Below are 25168 nucleotides of genomic sequence, written 5' to 3'. Positions count from 1 at the left end.
GCGCACCATTTTGTGGAGCGTAACTGACACCCGTGGAGTGCCCAAAGTAAGCCCCGGGGGAAGGGTACGGTTAAGCTGGAATACAAAACACTATAAAGCAGGTCATGTAATGGGCCTCTCATTTCGCACCTGTCTTTGCCAGGCCCGCTGGAGGAAACCTAATTTATTTAATAGCCCGCTGCCTTAATGCCAGGCGTTTGGTGCACTAAAACAGAAGGCAGCAGCGATGAAAGCGTAGCGGGAGAGAGATGGAGGACAAACACTTTCCTCACATTTGCTGGCGAGATACAATTTCCAAAGTGAAGATCTGTGTCAGCCATCTGGTGATGGAGAATAGTGGGAGACCATGTCGACGAGCTATTTTCAATAATGCAAGGATGCATGCTGTCGCCACATAATTGACAGTTCAAGGGAAGACTTCTCTGAAACACGTTTTATGTATTCCATTTGCTTTCTTTTCAGTTCTTATTTAGCTGGAAAGCCAAGATAGAACTGGCTTCGACACAATGTCAGAGAAACCAAGCGCTCCACGTTTGAAGGGTGCCGTGGTAACTATTCAGTGTTAAATCCCTGTGCACAGTGGCACTAGTGTGGCACACAAATCTGTATTTTGGCACATCAGGTTCCAGCCTGTTTGGCAGCACGGCTCAATGGCTCTATCTGTCAATCCACCACTGTTTCACGATGGAATATCTCAACACCTACGTGTTGCATTGAGTGCCATGCAAGTACAATGTAAACACATCTTTTCCTCTAGCCACAGCAAACCAAGAGGGTTGATCCTTCTATTCGGATCCGCTTTCAGAACATTTCGCACTGATTCATGTCGCTTAAGGATGAATCTAAATTTAGATTGTTTTTTGTGATTGTCATCAAATACCCGGAAAACTACTGACCTTCCCATCAGTCACAGCTATACTCTGTGTTTAATTTTACACACGGTAGATAGGTGAAGAGAAACTAATAAAGAACAACTAAAAATAGTGCAAAGAAAAACTTGCCAGGTATATTTGTGGTATTTTATTGATTCATTGTTTGAATATAATTACAATATGCCACATTTGTGTCATAATGTAAGACCAATCCATTCACCAATGGCTAAACATAAACGAAAGAGAAAGCACCCAATGTGATTATACACAAATACAATTGAAGTTAAGAAAATAATGTGATATATTTAACCACTATTACATTTCTCACATCCAAAGGCATTGAAGAAACACAGGAAATTGCACATTTAAAAGAATTTGATTGATCCGAGAAGAATGGTGATTATCAGGGTTGGGGTATTGCCCATTTCATCTACTACATTACGTTATCTCTAGTAGTGATGTGATTGGGGATAGTCACAGCGATTTGTGGCTTCTACATAGACCAAATTTGCTGGGCATTGTAGGATGTAGGTTAGTCCAGCTAGTCCAGCTGAGGAAAGAATGTTGGTCATTGGGGTTGGTGTACTGCCCATCTGCTTTTCCATTGCAGTATTTTGCCTTGTTAACTGGACTATCGGGAAAGGCACAAACGCTAATGGCTGCGTTGTAGACCAAATTTGCTGGGCATTGTTGGATGAATTCTTTTCCAGCTACACAGTAGAGGAATGATTTGTCGTCGTTGGGGTTGGGGTATTGCCCAGTGGGTTTTCCAGTGCAGAGGTTTCCAGGGTTTCCAGGGTTTCCAGGGTTTCCAGATTTTCCATAACCTGAAACTGTTATTCACACATGTGTTAGAAGCTCTTGAAAACCTGAAAGGACCCACATTTTCACTCTCATAACACAAATGTATAAATGTAATAAAAAGTGGTTACATTACAGATGATTTCATTGAATCATATGCTGAAAACAACTTCCCCATCCTGGTTTTCCAGCAATTATTAAGTTAAATACTTCATTCATCTCATACAGTGAGACTGTTGATTGTGAACTCTACATGTTATAAACTTACCCAAGCTGGCGATGATCAAACAGAGAGCTGGAAAGTGACACAATTGTTAGTATGGCGTTTAAACTAAGCTTAAGAGGGGCATGTGCCAAGGACTAGTTGAACACCTTTGGGACATCTTTTGCTTTTCCGATTGAACCTTAACAATCTCAATCCTGGCAAGCAGCCCCGTGAAGCTGGTTATCCACTTTGTAAATCAAACAAGGGTTTCCAAATCGCACGATGAGCCTGTTCACTTAAAACGGCACGTGTTTACAGCATCTGACCGATTACAAACGCGGAAAAGTCTGCCATGAGCAGAGTGCTGAAATCTACAAACAAAGAATTAACTGTAATTTTGGAGAAAAAACAGGAAGGTGAAGTATTTCACGCCGAAAAGCACCATGGTTTCAAATGATAAATTAGAGAAGGACAACAGGAAAAAAAAAGAACCCTACTATGTTAATGCATAAATTAACAGATCTACAGGATCAGCGCTTCATAAAGCACCATGTAATTACACTCAGATCTATCATGCTCTTGATGAAGCAGTGATTTAAAAATCAGTTAATTCATACATTCTTAGTTACTTGCAGGCTGTCTTTGTTGCATGTGTCTGTTTAAATTGTCTTCATTTTAGTCTGAATTATTTTAAATTGTGTGATATTCATGTGCAAATACTAGGGATTGCTTTCATGTGAGCTGATATCTCATCTGTAACATAACCTGTTCCGAAGTAGGGTAGGTGTTGAGCATACGTAACCATGGCAATCTATCCAACTAAAAAGTGTACATTTGTCATGTAACTGAAAACCCAGATTGAACCATCACATTATAGGATCAGCCCAAATTCTGCGGCCCTCAGCTCAGTTCCCCAACATTCAACAAGAGCAAATGAAAAACTAACACAGGTATTTTCACTTTCATCGGCTGGTCTGTAGTATTACAATTTTTATTTTTATTTGGCAAGAGTATTAAAGTGATACTCTCCGATGTTTGTATAGTCACCAAATTACATTGGATTTGAATGGAATTTTGTTTAACATTTAAAAAATAAGAGTTATTTATAGTCTTGATAATTAACACTCGGTGGTGTGAGGATTGGGAAGAGTATATAATATATTCCTTTCAATTGAACTTTGAACTGAGAGGCTAAAAAATCAAGTATCCACTAAGCAATTAGATGTTGGGCCAATTCAAGCACAGGAGCTTGTAAAGACAATGTTGGGCTGGTGAGGCCGCTGCTTGGTAAGTTACCAAAGATCCAAGTTAGAAAATATGTTTTTTGATTTGGTTAAACTGGCCCTTTTTATTCAAACATTTATTTCATCAGTGTGCTTACCTGCAGTTAGAGTGAGCTTGCACATTTTGACACGGTTTGGATGCGCTGAAAGAGAAGCATTCGGTTAATATGCAGCGTAAAAAATGTGAACACATGATTCATTTGACAAATCCTCATCCTGAGCAATTCACGACCAAAATATTTAAGATACATTCTTGCCTAGATTAACTTTTAAATTGAAAAATTGCCTGTAAATGTACAATAGAACTGTGAAACACCAAATGTATGACTGTAGAGTAGGAAGGACATGCTGGTGCTCGGCACAAACCCACACATACAGTGTCCCTGTGTTTTATGCAGGTATAGCAATATACAAGCACAAAAAGACAAGAGTTAAAAGTGGATGGTTAGGATCAAAGTAAAAAGTATACTTACAATGGTGAAGGAAGCAAACACTGTCTCTTCTGTGTCTGGTGACTGACCAATGACTTGCAGCGATGCTTTATATGGTCGAGGAGCTGACATGGTGTGACAAATATGTAGATCACAATGTTGTGCACAATTATGCAGCTGTTAATTATCCAATTATTTTGGAGTCTTTTGGAACGAAATCAAACACCCGACTAAGGTGGCAATTGTGGTTTGGCATCTGACCAGAATGCCTCCTAGATGCCTCCCTTTTTTAAATTTTTCTTGGTATTTCCAACTAATAAGAAACGTCATAGCTGACAGGAGTGCCAAACAACGTGGTCATTGCTCTTAAGGTTTAACCCTGTTGTGCGCTCATATGTCTGTGTGCATATGTACCCAATGGACCCTATAAGGTTATGCATGAAAATCCCAGTAGATCAACATGTTCAGAAAAACTCAAACCAGCCTGTCCGGCAGCAACAGCCCGGGCATGTTCAGAGTCCCATTTCTTCCTCATTCTGATGCTTGTTTTAAACTTTGGCAGATTATCATGTGCATTGCTAAATGCATCGAGGTCTCAGAAACGTTTTAGTGCCGGCAAAAGAGTTTGATTTGTTTAAATAACCAGGTGGGAAGAATGTTGATGACTCATGTCAGGAATCAGGGAACATTTATTGACAAAATATGTCAAACATACAAGGAATTTGTCTTCGCTGTTGGTGCGTGACAGTATATCAGTCGAAAACCATTTTGTCCGGATTTTGTTTCTTCTAAAACAAAGTGGTCAACTGCCTTATTGCCTGCACAAATATTGATACTTGGGGACAAGATACTCGTCAAATATAAGACAATAGCACTGCAATAAACAAGACTACAAACTTTACGAATTGCATTTCCACCGTCTGTATGAATAACAGATATACCGTGAGTACGGAAAGTTCTCAGACCCTTTTAAGTTTTTCGCTCTTTGTTTCATTGCAACCATTTGCTAAAGTGAAAATGAATTGAAAAGTTGTTTTATTTCTCATTAATGTACACTGGTAATTGTATTGGGGGTGGTTGTGGTGGTGGCAGTTGATGTTGAACAGTCACAGCTATTAAAATATTGTTTAATCCAAATGTCAAAAAAAGGTTGGTTATCAGGGTTTATGTTAATGCCCATGGTTGTTCTGCTATATGTCACTTTAGCTCAAGCCGTTAGTACTTGTCATGAAATAGCAGTGTATCCCCAAAAACGCCAGGGCGGGGGATAGTCGGCCAAAGCCAACCGGTCCGACCGGATGGATGATGATCAGGCAAACGGTTCAGCGAGAAGGGGGTAGTGGTGCTTTGTGCCCCGCTGCTGGGGGATAACACGCACATATTCGCGACATATTCGTGTCAGTGTGGAACTGCCGTGGGTCAAAAGATAACTATAATTTTTTTTCTCATTATTCACACTTTTCCAGCGGGGGGGGGGGGGCTGTTACAATGGTAGGGGAAACACTGGATAGACACACCAATTGAAGTACTATTTAAAAATAAGGAATTTCCAGGTACATTGAGGTGGAACAAGGAAGAAAGTTAAATTCAAAATTCCCACACAAGAACACACCCACACCTCATTACAATGACTAACGATGGCTGTGGGCTATCTGATTGGCACTGTTATGAAACTTCCTGGGTTAACAGGTTTGACAGGTCTTGTGTCTGTTTAAATTGTCTTCATTTTAGTCTGAATTATTTTAAATTGTGTGATATTCATGTGCAAATACTAGGGATTGCTTTCATGTGAGCTGATATCTCATCTGTAACATAACCTGTTCCCAAGTAGGGTAGGTGTTGAGCATATGTAACCATGGCAATCTATCCAACTAAAAAGTGTACATTTGTCATGTAACTGAAAACCCAGATTGAACCATCACATTATAGGATCAGCCCAAATTCTGCGGCCCTCAGCTCAGTTCCCCAACATTCAACAAGAGCTACTGAAAAATTAACACAGGTATTTTCACTTTCATCTGCTGGTCTGTAGTATTACCATTTTGATTTTTATTTGGCAAGAGTATTAAAGTGATACTCTCCGATGTTTGTATAGTCACCAAATTACATTGGATTTGAATAGAATTTTGTTTAACATTTAAAAAATAAGAGTTATTTATGGTCTTGGTAATTAACACTCGGTGGTGTGAGGATTGGGAAGAGTATATAATATATTCCTTTCAATTGAACTTTGAAGTGAGAGGCTAAAAAATCAAGTATCCACTAAGCAATTAGATGTTGGGCCAATTCAAGCACAGGAGCTTGTAAAGACAATGTTGGGCTGGTGAGGCCGCTGCTTGGTAAGTTACCAAAGAACCAAGTTAGAAAATATGTTTTTTGATTTGGTTAAACTGGCCCTTTTTATTCAAACATTTACTTCATCGGTGTGCTTACCTGCAGTTAGAGTGAGCTTGCACATTTTGACACGGTTTGGATGCGCTGAAAGAGAAGCATTCGGTTAATATGCAGCGTAAAAAATGTGAACACATGATTCATTTGACAAATCCTCATCCTGAGCAATTCACGACCAAAATATTTAAGATACATTCTCGCCTAGATTAACTTTTAAATTGAAAAATTGCCTGTAAATGTACAATAGAACTGTGAAACACCAAATGTATGACTGTAGAGTAGGAAGGACATGCTGGTGCTCGGCACAAACCCACACATACAGTGTCCCTGTGTTTTATGCAGGTATAGCAATATACAAGCACAAAAAGTCATGAGTTAAAAGTGGATGGTTAGGATCAAAGTAAAAAGTATACTTACAATGGTGAAGGAAGCAAACACTGTCTCTGCTGTGTCTGGTGACTAACCAATGACTTGCAGCAATAATAATAAATAAAGCAATAATAATAAATAAAGCAATAATAAAACTTGCAATGACGTATGGGGTCGAGGAGCTGACATGGTGTGACAAATATGTAGATCACAATGTTGTGCACAATTATGCAGCTGTTAATTATCCAATTATTTTGGAGTCTTTTGGAACGAAATCAAACACCCGACTAAAGTGGCAATTGTGGTTTGGCATCTGACCAGAATGCCTCCTAGATGCCTCCCTTTTTAAATTTTTCTTGCTATGTCCAACTAATAAGAAACGTCGTAGCTGACAGGAGTGCCAAACAACGTGGTCATTGCTCTTAAGGTTTAACCCTGTTGTGCGCTCATATGTCTGTGTGCATATGTACCCAATGGACCCTATAAGGTTATGCATGAAAATCCCAATAGATCAACATGTTCAGAAAAACTCAAACCAGCCTGTCCGGCAGCAACAACCCGGGCATGTTCAGAGTCCCATTTCTTCCTCCGTCTGATGCTTGTTTTAAACTTTGGCAGATTATCATGTACATTGCTAAATGCATCGAGGTCTCAGACACGTTGTAGTGCCGGCAAAAGAGTTTGATTTGTTTAAATAACCAGGTGGGAAGAATGTTGATGACTGATATCACGAATCAGAAATCAGGGAACATTTATTGACAAAATATGTCAAACATACAAGGAATTTGTCTTCGCTGTTGGTGCGTGACAGTATATCAGTCGAAAACCATTTTGTCCGGATTTTGTTTCTTCTAAAACAAAGTGGTCAACTGCCTTATTGCCTGCACAAATATTGATACTTGGGGACAAGATACTCGTCAAATATAAGACAATAGCACTGCAATAAACAAGACTACAAACTTTACGAATTGCATTTCCACCGTCTGTATGAATAACAGATATACCGTGAGTACGGAAAGTTCTCAGACCCTTTTAAGTTTTTCGCTCTTTGTTTCATTGCAACCATTTGCTAAAGTGAAAATGAATTGAAAAGTTGTTTTATTTCTCATTAATGTACACTGGTAATTGTATTGGGGGTGGTTGTGGTGGTGGCAGTTGATGTTGAACAGTCACAGCTATTAAAATATTGTTTAATCCAAATGTCAAAAAAAGGTTGGTTATCAGGGTTTATGTTAATGCCCATGGTTGTTCTGCTATATGTCACTTTAGCTCAAGCCGTTAGTACTTGTCATGAAATAGCAGTGTATCCCCAAAAACGCCAGGGCGGGGGATAGTCGGCCAAAGCCAACCGGTCCGACCGGATGGATGATGATCAGGCAAACGGTTCAGCGAGAAGGGGGTAGTGGTGCTTTGTGCCCCGCTGCTGGGGGATAACACGCACATATTCGCGACATATTCGTGTCAGTGTGGAACTGCCGTGGGTCAAAAGATAACTATAATTTTTTTTCTCATTATTCACACTTTTCCAGCGGGGGGGGGGGGGCTGTTACAATGGTAGGGGAAACACTGGATAGACACACCAATTGAAGTACTATTTAAAAATAAGGAATTTCCAGGTACATTGAGGTGGAACAAGGAAGAAAGTTAAATTCAAAATTCCCACACAAGAACACACCCACACCTCATTACAATGACTAACGATGGCTGTGGGCTATCTGATTGGCACTGTTATGAAACTTCCTGGGTTAACAGGTTTGACAGGTCTTGTGTCTGTTTAAATTGTCTTCATTTTAGTCTGAATTATTTTAAATTGTGTGATATTCATGTGCAAATACTAGGGATTGCTTTCATGTGAGCTGATATCTCATCTGTAACATAACCTGTTCCGAAGTAGGGTAGGTGTTGAGCATATGTAACCATGGCAATCTATCCAACTAAAAAGTGTACATTTGTCATGTAACTGAAAACCCAGATTGAACCATCACATTATAGGATCAGCCCAAATTCTGCGGCCCTCAGCTCAGTTCCCCAACATTCAACAAGAGCTACTGAAAAATTAACACAGGTATTTTCACTTTCATCTGCTGGTCTGTAGTATTACCATTTTGATTTTTATTTGGCAAGAGTATTAAAGTGATACTCTCCGATGTTTGTATAGTCACCAAATTACATTGGATTTGAATAGAATTTTGTTTAACATTTAAAAAATAAGAGTTATTTATGGTCTTGATAATTAACACTCGGTGGTGTGAGGATTGGGAAGAGTATATAATATATTCCTTTCAATTGAACTTTGAAGTGAGAGGCTAAAAAATCAAGTATCCACTAAGCAATTAGATGTTGGGCCAATTCAAGCACAGGAGCTTGTAAAGACAATGTTGGGCTGGTGAGGCCGCTGCTTGGTAAGTTACCAAAGAACCAAGTTAGAAAATATGTTTTTTGATTTGGTTAAACTGGCCCTTTTTATTCAAACATTTACTTCATCGGTGTGCTTACCTGCAGTTAGAGTGAGCTTGCACATTTTGACACGGTTTGGATGCGCTGAAAGAGAAGCATTCGGTTAATATGCAGCGTAAAAAATGTGAACACATGATTCATTTGACAAATCCTCATCCTGAGCAATTCACGACCAAAATATTTAAGATACATTCTCGCCTAGATTAACTTTTAAATTGAAAAATTGCCTGTAAATGTACAATAGAACTGTGAAACACCAAATGTATGACTGTAGAGTAGGAAGGACATGCTGGTGCTCGGCACAAACCCACACATACAGTGTCCCTGTGTTTTATGCAGGTATAGCAATATACAAGCACAAAAAGTCATGAGTTAAAAGTGGATGGTTAGGATCAAAGTAAAAAGTATACTTACAATGGTGAAGGAAGCAAACACTGTCTCTGCTGTGTCTGGTGACTAACCAATGACTTGCAGCAATAATAATAAATAAAGCAATAATAATAAATAAAGCAATAATAAAACTTGCAATGACGTATGGGGTCGAGGAGCTGACATGGTGTGACAAATATGTAGATCACAATGTTGTGCACAATTATGCAGCTGTTAATTATCCAATTATTTTGGAGTCTTTTGGAACGAAATCAAACACCCGACTAAAGTGGCAATTGTGGTTTGGCATCTGACCAGAATGCCTCCTAGATGCCTCCCTTTTTAAATTTTTCTTGCTATGTCCAACTAATAAGAAACGTCGTAGCTGACAGGAGTGCCAAACAACGTGGTCATTGCTCTTAAGGTTTAACCCTGTTGTGCGCTCATATGTCTGTGTGCATATGTACCCAATGGACCCTATAAGGTTATGCATGAAAATCCCAATAGATCAACATGTTCAGAAAAACTCAAACCAGCCTGTCCGGCAGCAACAACCCGGGCATGTTCAGAGTCCCATTTCTTCCTCCGTCTGATGCTTGTTTTAAACTTTGGCAGATTATCATGTACATTGCTAAATGCATCGAGGTCTCAGACACGTTGTAGTGCCGGCAAAAGAGTTTGATTTGTTTAAATAACCAGGTGGGAAGAATGTTGATGACTGATATCACGAATCAGAAATCAGGGAACATTTATTGACAAAATATGTCAAACATACAAGGAATTTGTCTTTGCTGTTGGTGCGTGACAGTATATCAGTCGAAAACCATTTTGTTCGGATTTTGTTTCTTCTAAAACGAAGTGGTCAACTGCCTTATTGCCTGCACAAATATTGATACTTGGGGACAAGATACTCGTCAATATAAGACAATAGCACTGCAATAAACAAGACTACAAACTTTACGAATTGCATTTCCACCATCAGGAATCAGGAATCAGGGAACATTTACAGCTATTAAAATATTGTTTAATCCAAATGTCAAAAAAAGGTTGGTTTTAGGGTTTATGTTAATGCCCATGGTTGTTCTGCTATATGTCACTTTAGCTCAAGCCGTTTGTACTTGTTATGAAATAGCAGTGTATCCCCTAAAACGTCAGGGCGGGGGATAGTTGGCCAAAGCCAACCGGTCCGACCGGATGGATGATGATCAGGCAAACGGTTCAGCGAGAAGGGGGTAGTGGTGCTTTGTGCCCCGCTGCTGGGGACTAACACGCACATATTCGTGTCAGTGTGGAACTGCCGTGGGTCAAACGATAACTATAATTTTTTTTGTCATTATTATTTCACACATTTCCAGCGGAGGGGGGGGGGGATGTTACAATGGTAGTAGGGGAAACACTGGATAGACACACCAATTGAAGTACTATTTAAAAAGGAGGAATTTCCAGGTACATTGAGGCGGAACAAGGAAAAAAGTTAAATTCAAAATTCCCAAACAAGAACACGCCCACACCTCATTACAATGACTAACGATGGCTGTGGGCTATCTGATTGGCACTGTTGTGAAACTTCCTGGGTTAACAGGTTTGACATGAGCCTCATCGACTTCATCATGACAGCAGTCATTCAGAGGGTAGCGGCGGATGTTGTGGTCGGTGTAGTTGCTGTATGTGTTGCGATGGTGCTAGTTGTAGTGTTAGTGGCAGTGTGTTCAGTCCGCAATAAGAATGGCAATTGCAGTATTTTTTCAATTCCACATTTGTTTTGCAGTCTTGTTATAGTAGTTGTGGTGGTCGTGATTGTGTGAAATACATTGTGTTATTAACATGTAACAAGCAGGTGTGCCAATTAAGAGTGGTGCCATCTGTAGTTAACACAAATGTATTTCGATAATCTTTGTGTGGTGACATATGAAGGAAGTTACCTTAAAATCTCCATATAGTGCTGCATCCAAATTCATCTTCATTTCAAACAATGAAGAGGCTTAGTGCTCAGTCAGTATGACATTTACTATGGTACATTCAAGCAACGATAAGGTCACTGGTTAAAAGTCTTTAAGTAAAGCCAGTCTTATTATTGCTCAATGTAATCACAACCTTATACAGTATAGAGCTCTGGCGACAGTAAAAAATAATTTATTGGTTTATATTACCTTTACATTTACATACATTAATGGATGAATAATGATAGTTATAGACATCACAATGCCAAGGTAATACAGGTGCATGTGTGTTCTTGAAACATGGAATATACGCAGTAATGTTTGTAAAATAAGATATCTGTGCAAAACGTATGCTTTTCCTGCACGTCCTCTCTGCCTGTCTGCGTGTCTCAGCTGGCTCGGGCCAGGCTCAAAAGAAGCGGGTCTGAGAAGCAGTTTAGCCAATCGCAGATTAGATAAATTAGCGACATATGATTTTAGCGTCCTAAAATAGATTCAGCCTTGGGCTAAGCCCACGCTAGCTCAAGGCTGCGCTCTCGCCAGGGATAGTCTCGCGACGCGCCGTTTTAACAAAAGCACGATGACACGTAACAACATCGTTAACAACGGCCGTTACTAAGCAACTAGTTGTTTGCCGGTCGTTCTTTTCTGGTAACTAGAGCCATTCTCTATCACTCTTGGTAGAGTTTGAACAAAGTTTAAAAGTAAAGAGATATAAAACGTAAACAGACCCAAATAACACTACACAGCAAATGTAATTTAATTTAAATTTCAGAGTTAAATTGGCACTCTGAGATTCAATTTTAACTCTAAACTGGTGTTTATACTGTCCCAATCTTGTCAGTGTTACATTAACACTCAACAAAGTGTTTAATTTAATGAGAACAAGTGTCAAAAAGAAATCTGCTCAGTGTTAAATACACTGTACGAGTTAAACCCAACACCAAAAAGTGTGACACTGGTGTACAGTTACATTTCAAACCTATAAAAAGAGTTAATTTAATTCCACTAAGTGTCACAAATAAATCTGAGCAGTGTTGAATACACTGTATGTGGAGTTAAAACCCACGTCCTTGACAGTGGATAACGACTCCAGCTCTTTTGTACGATTCACTCTGTAACAGTTGAATCAACATTTTGCAGTGTGATCTCAACTCTGCTCTTTAACACTTTTGCCGAACACCGGAAAATTAACTCTTGGAATTTTGCTGTGTACTTCAGTGTTGTCAAAAGTCCTTCCCTGAAGAAGCTGCCGCGTTGGGTCACGCTGCAGTTGCCACAGATCATGATCACCCGATGATTAACACTACCGTTACAGAAAACCACCACCAATCTTCTACCGCAACGTTACTGTTATCTTTTAAGTGAGACTTCTGTGAAACGTCAACTTTTTATGTATTCCATTTGGTTTCTTTTCATTTCCTATTTAGATGGAAAGCCAAGATGGAACTGGCTTCGACACAATGTCAGAGAAACCAAGCGCTCCACGTTTGAAGGGTGCCGTGGTAACTATTCAGTGTAAAATTCCTGTGCACAATGGCACTAGTGTGGCACACAAATCTGTATTTTGGCACATCAGGTTCCAGCCTGTTTGGCAGCACGGCTCAATGGCTCTATCTGTCAATCCACCACTGTTTCACGATGGAATATCTCAACACCTACGTGTTGCATTGAGTGCCATGCAAGTACAATGTAAACACATCTTTTCCTCTAGCCACAGCAAACCAAGAGGGTTGATCCTTCTATTCGGATCCGCTTTCAGAACATTTCGCACTGATTCATGTCGCTCAGGATGAATCTAAATTTAGATTGTTTTTTGTGATTGTCATCAAATACCCGGAAAACTACTGACCTTCCCATCAGTCACAGCTATACTCTGTGTTTAATTTTACACACGGCAGATAGGTGAAGAGAAACTAATAAAGAACAACTAAAAATAGTGCAAAGAAAAACTTGCCAGGTATATTTGTGGTATTTTATTGATTCATTGTTTGAATATAATTACAATATGCCACATTTGTGTCATAATGTAAGACCAATCCATTCACCAATGGCTAAACATAAACGAAAGAGAAAGCACCCAATGTGATTATACGCAAATACAATTGAAGTTAAGAAAATAATGTGATATTAACCACTATTACATTTCTCACATCCAAAGGCATTGAAGAAACACAGGAAATTGCACATTTAACAGAATTTGATTGATACGAGAAGAATGGTGATTATCGGGGTTGGGGTATTGCCCATTTCATCTACTACATTACGTTATTGGTAGTAGTGATGTAATTGGGGATAGTCACAGCGATTTGTGGCTTCTACATAGACCAAATTTGCTGGGCATTGTAGGATGTAGGTTAGTCCAGCTACACAGCTGAGGAAAGAATGTTGGTCATTGGGGTTGGTGTACTGCCCATCTTTTCTTCCATAGCAGTATGTTGCCTTGTTAACTGGACTATCGGGAAAGGCACAAACGCTAATGGCTGCGTTGTAGACCAAATTTGCTGGGCATTGTCGGATGAATTCTTTTCCAGCTACACAGTAGAGGAAAGATTTGTCGTCGTTGGGGTTGGGGTATTGCCCATTGGGTTTTCCAGTGCAGAGGTTTCCAGGGTTTCCAGGGTTTCCAGAGTTTCCAGGGTTTCCAGAGTTTCCAGGGTTTCCACGGTTTCCATAACCTGAAACTGTTATTGTCACACATGTGTTAGAAGCTCCTGAAAACCTGAAAGGACCCACATTTTCACTCTCATAACACAAATGTATAAATGTAATAAAAAGTGGTTACATTACAGATGATTTCATTGAATCATATGCTGAAAACAACTTCCCCATCCTGGTTTTCCAGCAATTATTAAGTTAAATACTTCATTCATCTCATACAGTGAGACTGTTGATTGTGAACTCTACATGTTATAAACTTACCCAAGCTGGCGATGATCAAACAGAGAGCTGGAAAGTGACACACTTGTTAGTATGGCGTTTAAACTAAGCTTAAGAGGGGCATGTGCCAAGAAGTAGTTGAACACCTTTGGGACATCTTTTGATTTTCCGATTGAACCTTAACAATCTCAATCCTGGCAAGCAGCCCCGTGAAGCTGGTTATCCACTTTGTAAATCAAACAAGGGTTTCCAAATCGCACGATGAGCCTGTTCACTTAAAACGGCACGTGTTTACAGCGTCTGACCGATCACAAACACGGAAAAGTCTGCCATGAGCAGAGTGCTGCAATCTACAAAGAAAGAATTAACTGTAATTTTGGAGAAAAAACAGGAAGGTGAAGTATTTCACGCTGAAAAGCACCATGGTTTCAAATGATAAATTAGAGAAGGACAACAGGAAAAAAAAAGAACCCTACTATGTTAATGCATAAATTAACAGATCTACAGGATCAGCGCTTCATAAAGCACCATGCAATTACACTCAGATCTATCATGCTCTTGATGAAGCAGTGATTTAAAAATCAGTTAATTCATACATTCTTAGTTACTTGCAGGCTGTCTTTGTTGCATGTGTCTGTTTAAATTGTCTTCATTTTAGTCTGAATTATTTTAAATTGTGTGATATTTTTGTGCAAATACTGGGGATTGCTTTCATGTGAGCTGATATCTCATCTGTAACATAACCTGTTCCGAAGTAGGGTAGGTGTTGAGCATACGTAACCATGGCAATCTATCCAACTAAAAAGTGTACATTTGTCATGTAACTGAAAACCCAGATTGAACCATCACATTATAGGATCAGCCCAAATTCTGCGGCCCTCAGCTCAGTTTCCCAACATTAAACAAGAGCAAATGAAAAACTAACACAGGTATTTTCACTTTCATCTGCTGGTCTGTAGTATTACAATTTAGATTTTTATTTGGCAAGAGTATTAAAGTGATACTCTCCGATGTTTGTATAGTCACCAAATTACATTGGATTTGAATAGAATTTTGTTTAACATTTAAAAAATAAGAGTTATTTATAGTCTTGATAATTAACACTCGGTGGTGTGAGGATCGGGAAGAGTATATAATATATTCCTTTCAATTGAACTTTGAAGTGAGAGGCTAAAAAATCAAGTATCCACTAAGCAATTAGATGTTGGGCCAATTCAAGCACAGGAGCTTGTAAAGACAATGTTGGGCTGGTGAGGCCGCTGCTTGGTAAGTTACCAAAGAACCAAGTTAGAAAATATGTTTTTTGATTTGGTTAAACTGGCCCTTTTTATTCAAACATTTACTTCATCAGTGTGCTTACCTGCAGTTAGAGTGAGCTTGCACATTTTGACACGGTTTGGATGCGCTGAAAGAGAAGCATTCGGTTAATATGCAGCGTAAAAAATGTGAACACATGATTAATTTGACAAATCCTCATCCTGAGCAATTCACGACCAAAATATTTAAGATACATTCTCGCCTAGATTAACTTTTAAATTGAAAAATTGCCTGTAAATGTACAATAGAACTGTGAAACACCAAATGTATGACTGTAGAGTAGGAAGGACATGCTGGTGCTCGGCACAAACCCACACATACAGTGTCCCTGTATTTTATGCAGGTATAGCAATATACAAGCACAAAAAGTCATGAGTTAAAAGTGGATGGTTAGAATCAAAGTAAAAAGTATACCTACAATGGTGAAGGAAGCAAACACTGTCTCTGCTGTGTCTGGTGACTGACCAATGACTTGCAGCGATGCTTTATATGGTCGAGGAGCTGACATGGTGTGACAAATATGTAGATCACAATGTTGTGCACAATTATGCAGCTGTTAATTATCCAATTATTTTGGAGTCTTTTGGAACGAAATCAAACACCCGACTAAGGTGGCAATTGTGGTTTGGCATCTGACCAGAATGCCTCCTAGATGCCTCCCTTTTTTTAATTTTTCTTGGTATTTCCAACTAATAAGAAACGTTGTAGCTGACAGGAGTGCCAAACAACGTGGTCATTGCTCTTAAGGTTTAACCCTGTTGTGCGCTCATATATCTGTGTGCATATGTACCCAATGGACCCTATAAGGTTATGCATGAAAATCCCAGTAGATCAACATGTTCTCAAAAACTCAAACCAGCCTGTCCGGCAGCAACAGCCCGGGCATGTTCAGAGTCCCATTTTTTCCTCATTCTGATGCTTGTTTTAAACTTTGGCAGATTATCATGTACATTGCTAAATGCATCGAGGTCTCAGACACGTTGTAGTGCCGGCAAAAGAGTTTGATTTGTTTAAATAACCAGGTCGGAAGAATGTTGATGACTAATGTCAGGAATCAGGGAACATTTATTGACAAAATATGTCAAACATACAAGGAATTTGTCTTGGCTGTTGGTGAGTGACAGTATATCAGTCGAAAACCATTTTGTTCGGATTTTGTTTCTTCTAAAACGAAGTGGTCAACTGCCTTATTGCCTGCACAAATATTGATACTTGGGGACAAGATACTCGTCAAATATAAGACAATAGCACTGCAATAAACAAGACTACAAACTTTACGAATCGCATTTCCACCGTCTGTATGAATAACAGATATACCGTGGGTACGGAAAGTTTTCAGACCCTTTTAAGTTTTTCGCTCTTTGTTTCATTGCAACCATTTGCTAAAGTGAAAATGAATTGAAAAGTTGTTTTATTTCTCATTAATGTACACTGGTAATTGTATTGGGGGTGGTTGTGGTGGTGGCAGTTGATGTTGAACAGTCACAGCTATTAAAATATTGTTTAATCCAAATGTCAAAAAAAGGTTGGTTATCAGGGTTTATGTTAATGCCCATGGTTGTTCTGCTATATGTCACTTTAGCTCAAGCCGTTAGTACTTGTTATGAAATAGCAGTGTATCCCCAAAAACGCCAGGGCGGGGGATAGTCGGCCAAAGCCAACCGGTCCGACCGGATGGATGATGATCAGGCAAACGGTTCAGCGAGAAGGGGGTAGTGGTGCTTTGTGCCCCGCTGCTGGGGGATAACACGCACATATTCGCGACATATTCGTGTCAGTGTGGAACTGCCGTGGGTCAAAAGATAACTATAATTTTTTTTCTCATTATTCACACTTTTCCAGCGGGGGGGGGGGGGGCTGTTACAATGGTAGGGGAAACACTGGATAGACACACCAATTGAAGTACTATTTAAAAATGAGGAATTTCCAGGTACATTGAGGTGGAACAAGGAAGAAAGTTAAATTCAAAATTCCCACACAAGAACACACCCACACCTCATTACAATGACTAACGATGGCTGTGGGCTATCTGATTGGCACTGTTATGAAACTTCCTGGGTTAACAGGTTTGACAGGTCTTGTGTCTGTTTAAATTGTCTTCATTTTAGTCTGAATTATTTTAAATTGTGTGATATTCATGTGCAAATACTAGGGATTGCTTTCATGTGAGCTGATATCTCATCTGTAACATAACCTGTTCCGAAGTAGGGTAGGTGTTGAGCATACGTAACCATGGCAATCTATCCAACTAAAAAGTGTACATTTGTCATGTAACTGAAAACCCAGATTGAACCATCACATTATAGGATCAGCCCAAATTCTGCGGCCCTCAGCTCAGTTCCCCAACATTCAACAAGAGCTAATGAAAAATTAACACAGGTATTTTCACTTTCATCTGCTGGTCTGTAGTATTACCATTTTGATTTTTATTTGGCAAGAGTATTAAAGTGATACTCTCCGATGTTTGTATAGTCACCAAATTACATTGGATTTGAATAGAATTTTGTTTAACATTTCAAAAATAAGAGTTATTTATGGTCTTGATAATTAACACTCGGTGGTGTGAGGATTGGGAAGAGTATATAATATATCCCTTTCAATTGAACTTTGAACTGAGAGGCTAAAAAATCAAGTATCCACTAAGCAATTAGATGTTGGGCCAATTCAAGCACAGGAGCTTGTAAAGACAATGTTGGGCTGGTGAGGCCGGTGCTTGGTAAGTTACCAAAGAACCAAGTTAGAAAATATGTTTTTTGATTTGGTTAAACTGGCTCTTTTTATTCAAACATTTACTTCATCAGTGTGCTTACCTGCAGTTAGAGTGAGCTTGCACATTTTGACACGGTTTGGATGCGCTGAAAGAGAAGCATTCGGTTAATATGCAGCGTAAAAAATGTGAACACATGATTAATTTGACAAATCCTCATCCTGAGCAATTCACGACCAAAATATTTAAGATACATTCTCGCCTAGATTAACTTTTAAATTGAAAAATTGCCTGTAAATGTACAATAGATCTGTGAAACACCAAATGTATGACTGTAGAGTAGGAAGGACATGCTGGTGCTCGGAACAAACCCACACATACAGTGTCCCTGTGTTTTATGCAGGTATAGCAATATACAAGCACAAAAAGTCATGAGTTAAAAGTGGATGGTTAGGATCAAAGTAGAAAGTATACTTACAATGGTGAAGGAAGCAAACACTGTCTCTGCTGTGTCTGGTGACTGACCAATGACTTGCAGCAATAATAATAAATAAAGCAATAATAATAAATAAAGCAATAATAAAACTTGCAATGACGTATGGGGTCGAGGAGCTGACATGGTGTGACAAATATGTAGATCACAATGTTGTGCACAATTATGCAGCTGTTAATTATCCAATTATTTTGGAGTCTTTTGGAAAGAAATCAAACACCCGACTAAGGTGGCAATTGTGGTTTGGCATCTGACCAGAATGCCTCCTAGATGCCTCCCTTTTTAAATTTTTCTTGCTATGTCCAACTAATAAGAAACGTCGTAGCTGACAGGAGTGCCAAACAACGTGGTCATTGCTCTTAAGGTTTAACCCTGTTGTGCGCTCATATGTCTGTGTGCATATGTACCCAATGGACCCTATAAGGTTATGCATGAAAATCCCAATAGATCAACATGTTCAGAAAAACTCAAACCAGTCTGTCCGGCAGCAACAACCCGAGCATGTTAAGAGTCCCATTTCTTCCTCATTCTGATGCTTGTTTTAAACTTTGGCAGATTATCATGTACATTGCTAAATGCATCGAGGTCTCAGACACGTTGTAGTGCCGGCAAAAGAGTTTGATTTGTTTAAATAACCAGGTGGGAAGAATGTTGATGACTGATATCAGGAATCAGGAATCAGGGAACATTTACAGCTATTAAAATATTGTTTAATCCAAATGTCAAAAAAAGGTTGGTTATCAGGGTTTATGTTAATGCCCATGGTTGTTCTGCTATATGTCACTTTAGCTCAAGCCGTTTGTACTTGTTATGAAATAGCAGTGTATCCCCTAAAACGTCAGGGCGGGGGATAGTCGGCCAAAGCCAACCGGTCCGACCGGGTGGATGATGATCAGGCAAACGGTTCAGCGAGAAGGGGGTAGTGGTGCTTTGTGCCCCGCTGCTGGGGGCTAACACGCACATATTCGTGTCAGTGTGGAACTGCCGTGGGTCAAACGATAACTATAATTTTTTTTGTCATTATTATTTTACACATTTCCAGCGGAGGGGGGGGGGGGGGGGGGATGTTGCAATGGTAGGGGAAACACTGGATAGACACACCAATTGAAGTACTATTTAAAAAGGAGGAATTTCCAGGTACATTGAGGCGGAACAAGGAAAAAAGTTAAATTCAAAATTCCCAAACAAGAACACACCCACACCTCAGTACAATGACTAACGATGGCTGTGGGCTATCTGATTGGCACTGTTGTGAAACTTCCTGGGTTAACAGGTTTGACATGAGCCTCATCGACTTCATCATGACAGCAGTCATTCAGAGGGTAGCGGCGGATGTTGTGGTCGGTGTAGTTGCTGTATGTGTTGCGATGGTGCTAGTTGTAGTGTTAGTGGCCGTGTGTTCAGTCCGCAATAAGAATGGCAATTGCAGTATTTTTTCAATTCCACATTTGTTTTGCAGTCTTGTTATAGTAGTTGTGGTGGTCGTGATTGTGTGAAATACATTGTGTTATTAACATGTAACAAGCAGGTGTGCCAATTAAGAGTGGTGCCATCTGTAGTTAACACAAATGTATTTCGATAATCTTTGTGTGGTGACATATGAAGGAAGTTACCTTAAAATCTCCATATAGTGCTGCATCCAAATTCATCTTCATTTCAAACAATGAAGAGGCTTAGTGCTCAGTCAGTATGACATTTACTATGGTACATTCAAGCAACGATAAGGTTACTGGTTAAAAGTCTTTAAGTAAAGCCAGTCTTATTATTGCTCAATGTAATGACAACCTTATACAGTTTAGAGCTCTGGCGACAGTAAAAAATAATTTATTGGTTTATATTACCTTTACATTTACTTACATTAATGGATGAATAATGATAGTTATAGACATCACAATGCCAAGGTAATACAGGTGCATGTGTGTTCTTGAAACATGGAATATACGCAGTAATGTTTGTAAAATAAGATATCTGTGCAAAACGTATGCTTTTCCTGCACGTCCTCTCTGCCTGTCTGCGTGTCTCAGCTGGCTCGGGCCAGGCTCAAAAGAAGCGGGTCTGAGAAGCAGTTTAGCCAATCGCAGATTAGATAAATTAGCGACATATGATTTTAGCGTCCTAAAATAGATTCAGCCTTGGGCTAAGCCCACGCTAGCTCAAGGCTGCGCTCTCGCCAGGGATAGTCTCGCGACGCGCCGTTTTAACAAAAGCACGATGACACGTAACAACATCGTTAACAACGGTCGTTACTAAGCAACTAGTTGTTTACCGGTCGTTCTTTTCTGGTAACTAGAGCCATTCTCTATCACTCTTGGTAGGGTTTGAACAAAGTTTAAAAGTAAAGAGATATAAAACGTAAACAGACCCAAATAACACTACACAGCAAATGTAATTTAAAATTTAATTTAATTTAAATTTCAGAGTTAAATTGGCACTCTGAGATTCAATTTTAACTCTAAACTGGTGTTTATACTGTCCCAATCTTGTCAGTGTTACATTAACACTCACCGAAGTGTTTAATTTAATGAGAAGTGTCAAAAAGAAATCTGCTCAGTGTTAAATACACTGTACGAGTTAAACCCAACACCAAAAAGTGTGACACTGGGGTACAGTTACATTTCAAACCTATAAAAAGAGTTAATTTAATTCCACTAAGTGTCACAAATAAATCTGAGCAGTGTTGAATACACTGTATATGGAGTTAAAAGCCCAAGTCCTTGACAGTGGATAACGACTCCAGCTCTTTTGTACGATTCACTCTGTAACAGTGGAATCAACTTTTTGCAGTGTGATCTCAACTCTGCTCTTTAACACTTTTGCCGAACACCGGAAAATTAACTCTTGGAATTTTGCTGTGTACTTCAGTGTTGTCAAAAGTCCTTCCCTGAAGAAGCCGCCGCATTGGGTGACGCTGCAGTTGCCACAGATCATGATCACCCGATGATTAACACTACCGTTACAGAAAACCACCACCAATCTTCTACCGCAACGTTACTGTTATCTTTTAAGTGAGACTTCTGTGAAACGTCAACTTTTTATGTATTCCATTTGCTTTCTTTTCATTTCCTATTTAGCTGGAAAGCCAAGATGGAACTGGCTTCGACACAATGTCAGAGAAACCAAGCGCTCCACGTTTGAAGGGTGCCGTGGTAACTATTCAGTGTAAAATTCCTGTGCACAATGGCACTAGTGTGGCACACAAATCTGTATTTTGGCACATCAGGTTCCAGCCTGTTTGGCAGCACGGCTCAATGGCTCTATCTGTCAATCCACCACTGTTTCACGATGGAATATCTCAACACCTACGTGTTGCATTGACTGCCATGCAAGTACAATGTAAACACATCTTTTCCTCTAGCCACAGCAAACCAAGAGGGTTGATCCTTCTATTCGGATCCGCTTTCAGAACATTTCGCACTGATTCATGTCGCTCAGGATGAATCTAAATTTAGATTGTTTTTTGTGATTGTCATCAAATACCCGGAAAACTACTGACCTTCCCATCAGTCACAGCTATACTCTGTGTTTAATTTTACACACGGCAGATAGGTGAAGAGAAACTAATAAAGAACAACTAAAAATAGTGCAAAGAAAAACTTGCCAGGTATATTTGTGGTATTTTATTGATTCATTGTTTGAATATAATTACAATATGCCACATTTGTGTCATAATGTAAGACCAATCCATTCACCAATGGCTAAACATAAACGAAAGAGAAAGCACCCAATGTGATTATACACAAATACAATTGAAGTTAAGAAAATAATGTGATATTTAACCACTATTACATTTCTCACATCCAAAGGCATTGAAGAAACACAGGAAATTGCACATTTAACAGAATTTGATTGATCCGAGAAGAATGGTGATTATCGGGGTTGGGGTATTTCCCATTTCATCTACTACATTACGTTATCTCTAGTAGTGATGTGATTGGGGATAGTCACAGCGATTTGTGGCTTCTACATAGACCAAATTTGCTGGGCATTGTAGGATGTAGGTTAGTCCAGCTACACAGCTGAGGAAAGAATGTTGGTCATTGGGGTTGGTGTACTGCCCATCTTTTCTTCCATAGCAGTATGTTGCCTTGTTAACTGGACTATCGGGAAAGGCACAAACGCTAATGGCTGCGTTGTAGACCAAATTTGCTGGGCATTGTCGGATGAATTCTTTTCCAGCTACACAGTAGAGGAAAGATTTGTCGTCGTTGGGGTTGGGGTATTGCCCAGTGGGTTTTCCAGTGCAGAGGTTTCCAGGGTTTCCAGGGTTTCCAGAGTTTCCAGGGTTTCCAGAGTTTCCAGGGTTTCCACGGTTTCCATAACCTGAAACTGTTATTGTCACACATGTGTTAGAAGCTCCTGAAAACCTGAAAGGACCCACATTTTCACTCTCATAACACAAATGTATAAATGTAATAAAAAGTGGTTACATTACAGATGATTTCATTGAATCATATGCTGAAAACAACTTCCCCATCCTGGTTTTCCAGCAATTATTAAGTTAAATACTTCATTCATCTCATACAGTGAGACTGTTGATTGTGAACTCTACATGTTATAAACTTACCCAAGCTGGCGATGATCAAACAGAGAGCTGGAAAGTGACACACTTGTTAGTATGGCGTTTAAACTAAGCTTAAGAGGGGCATGTGCCAAGAAGTAGTTGAACACCTTTGGGACATCTTTTGCTTTTCCGATTGAACCTTAACAATCTCAATCCTGGCAAGCAGCCCCATGAAGCTGGTTATCCACTTTGTAAATCAATCAAGGGTTTCCAAATCGCACGATGAGCCTGTTCACTTAAAACGGCACGTGTTTACAGCATCTGACCGATTACAAACGCGGAAAAGCTGCCATGAGCAGAGTGCTGCAATCTACAAACAAAGAATTAACTGTAATTTTGGAGAAAAAAAGTATTTCACGCTGAAAAGCACCATGGTTTCAAATGATAAATTAGAGAAGGACAACAGGAAAAAAAAAGAACCCTACTATGTTAATGCATGAATTAACAGATCTACAGTCTCAGCGCTTCATAAAGCACCATGCAATTACACTCAGATCTATCATGCTCTTGATGAAGCAGTGATTTAAAAATCAGTTAATTCATACATTCTTAGTTACTTGCAGGCTGTCTTTGTTGCATGTGTCTGTTTAAATTGTCTTCATTTTAGTCTGAATTATTTTAAATTGTGTGATATTCATGTGCAAATACTAGGGATTGCTTTCATGTGAGCTGATATCTCATCTGTAACATAACCTGTTCCGAAGTAGGGTAGGTGTTGAGCATACGTAACCATGGCAATCTATCCAACTAAAAAGTGTACATTTGTCATGTAACTGAAAACCCAGATTGAACCATCACATTATAGGACCAGCCCAAATTCTGCGGCCCTCAGCTCAGTTCCCCAACATTCAACAAGAGCAAATGAAAAATGAACACAGGTATTTTCACTTTCATCTGCTGGTCTGTAGTATTACAATTTAGATTTTTATTTGGCAAGAGTATTAAAGTCATGCTCTCCGATGTTTGTATAGTCACCAAATTACATTGGATTTGAATGGAATTTTGTTTAACATTTAAAAAATAAGAGTTATTTATAGTCTTGATAATTAACACTCGGTGGTGTGAGGATTGGGAAGAGTATATAATATATTCCTTTCAATTGAACTTTGAACTGAGAGGCTAAAAAATCAAGTATCCACTAAGCAATTAGATGTTGGGCCAATTCAAGCACAGGAGCTTGTAAAGACAATGTTGGCCTGGTGAGGCCGCTGCTTGGTAAGTTACCAAAGAACCAAGTTAGAAAATATGTTTTTTGATTTGGTTAAACTGGCTCTTTTTATTCAAACATTTACTTCATCAGTGTGCTTACCTGCAGTTAGAGTGAGCTTGCACATTTTGACACGGTTTGGATGCGCTGAAAGAGAAGCATTCGGTTAATATGCAGCGTAAAAAATGTGAACACATGATTCATTTGACAAATCCTCATCCTGAGCAATTCACGACCAAAATATTTAAGATACATTCTCGCCTAGATTAACTTTTAAATTGAAAAATTGCCTGTAAATGTACAATAGAACTGTGAAACACCAAATGTATGACTGTAGAGTAGGAAGGACATGCTGGTGCTCGGCACAAACCCACACATACAGTGTCCCTGTGTTTTATGCAGGTATAGCAATATACAAGCACAAAAAGTCATGAGTTAAAAGTGGATGGTTAGGATCAAAGTAAAAAGTATACTTACAATGGTGAAGGAAGCAAACACTGTCTCTGCTGTGTCTGGTGACTGACCAATGACTTGCAGCGATGCTTTATATGGTTGAGGAGCTGACATGGTGTGACAAATATGTAGATCACAATGTTGTGCACAATTATGCAGCTGTTAATTATCCAATTATTTCGGAGTATTTTTTCTAAGGTGGCAATTGTGGTTTGGCATCTGACCAGAATGCCTCCTAGATGCCTCCCTTTTTTAATTTTTCTTGGTATGTCCAACTAATAAGAAACGTCGTTTCTCCATACTTGTGCTGTGCCATTTTGGAAGGCCAGTGCCAATGGGGCCTCAGTTCACTGTTGTTAGCTGACAGGAGTGTCAAACAACGTGGTCATTGCTCTTTAACCCTGTTGTGCGTTCATATGTCTGTGTGCATAT

General features: G+C 39.3%; 1 long non-coding RNA gene and 2 other non-coding genes across 3 annotated transcripts; all 3 read right to left on the bottom strand.

Annotated features, from left to right (window-relative positions):
* Positions 1 to 1005: 1005 nt before the first annotated feature.
* LOC144411595 (uncharacterized) lies at positions 1006 to 3744 on the bottom strand. The gene is made up of 4 exons (XR_013468789.1): positions 3635 to 3744; positions 3260 to 3304; positions 1942 to 1968; positions 1006 to 1705 (listed from the first exon to the last, which is right to left on the bottom strand). It is a non-coding gene; the product is annotated as an uncharacterized LOC144411595 (long non-coding RNA).
* Positions 3745 to 13079: 9335 nt separating this feature from the next.
* Positions 13080 to 15862, bottom strand: LOC120829030 (uncharacterized). The gene is made up of 4 exons (XR_013468787.1): positions 15734 to 15862; positions 15359 to 15403; positions 14041 to 14067; positions 13080 to 13802 (listed from the first exon to the last, which is right to left on the bottom strand). It is a non-coding gene; the product is annotated as an uncharacterized LOC120829030 (transcript).
* A 6255-nt stretch (positions 15863 to 22117) lies between these two features.
* LOC120828842 (uncharacterized) lies at positions 22118 to 24877 on the bottom strand. The gene is made up of 4 exons (XR_013468788.1): positions 24761 to 24877; positions 24386 to 24430; positions 23080 to 23106; positions 22118 to 22841 (listed from the first exon to the last, which is right to left on the bottom strand). It is a non-coding gene; the product is annotated as an uncharacterized LOC120828842 (transcript).
* Positions 24878 to 25168: the final 291 nt, after the last annotated feature.

The sequence above is a fragment of the Gasterosteus aculeatus genome, chromosome 1, assembly GCF_964276395.1.
Source record: "Gasterosteus aculeatus chromosome 1, fGasAcu3.hap1.1, whole genome shotgun sequence".
Classification (NCBI taxonomy): domain Eukaryota; kingdom Metazoa; phylum Chordata; class Actinopteri; order Perciformes; family Gasterosteidae; genus Gasterosteus; species Gasterosteus aculeatus.
This window is presented reverse-complemented; position numbering and strand designations above follow the sequence as displayed.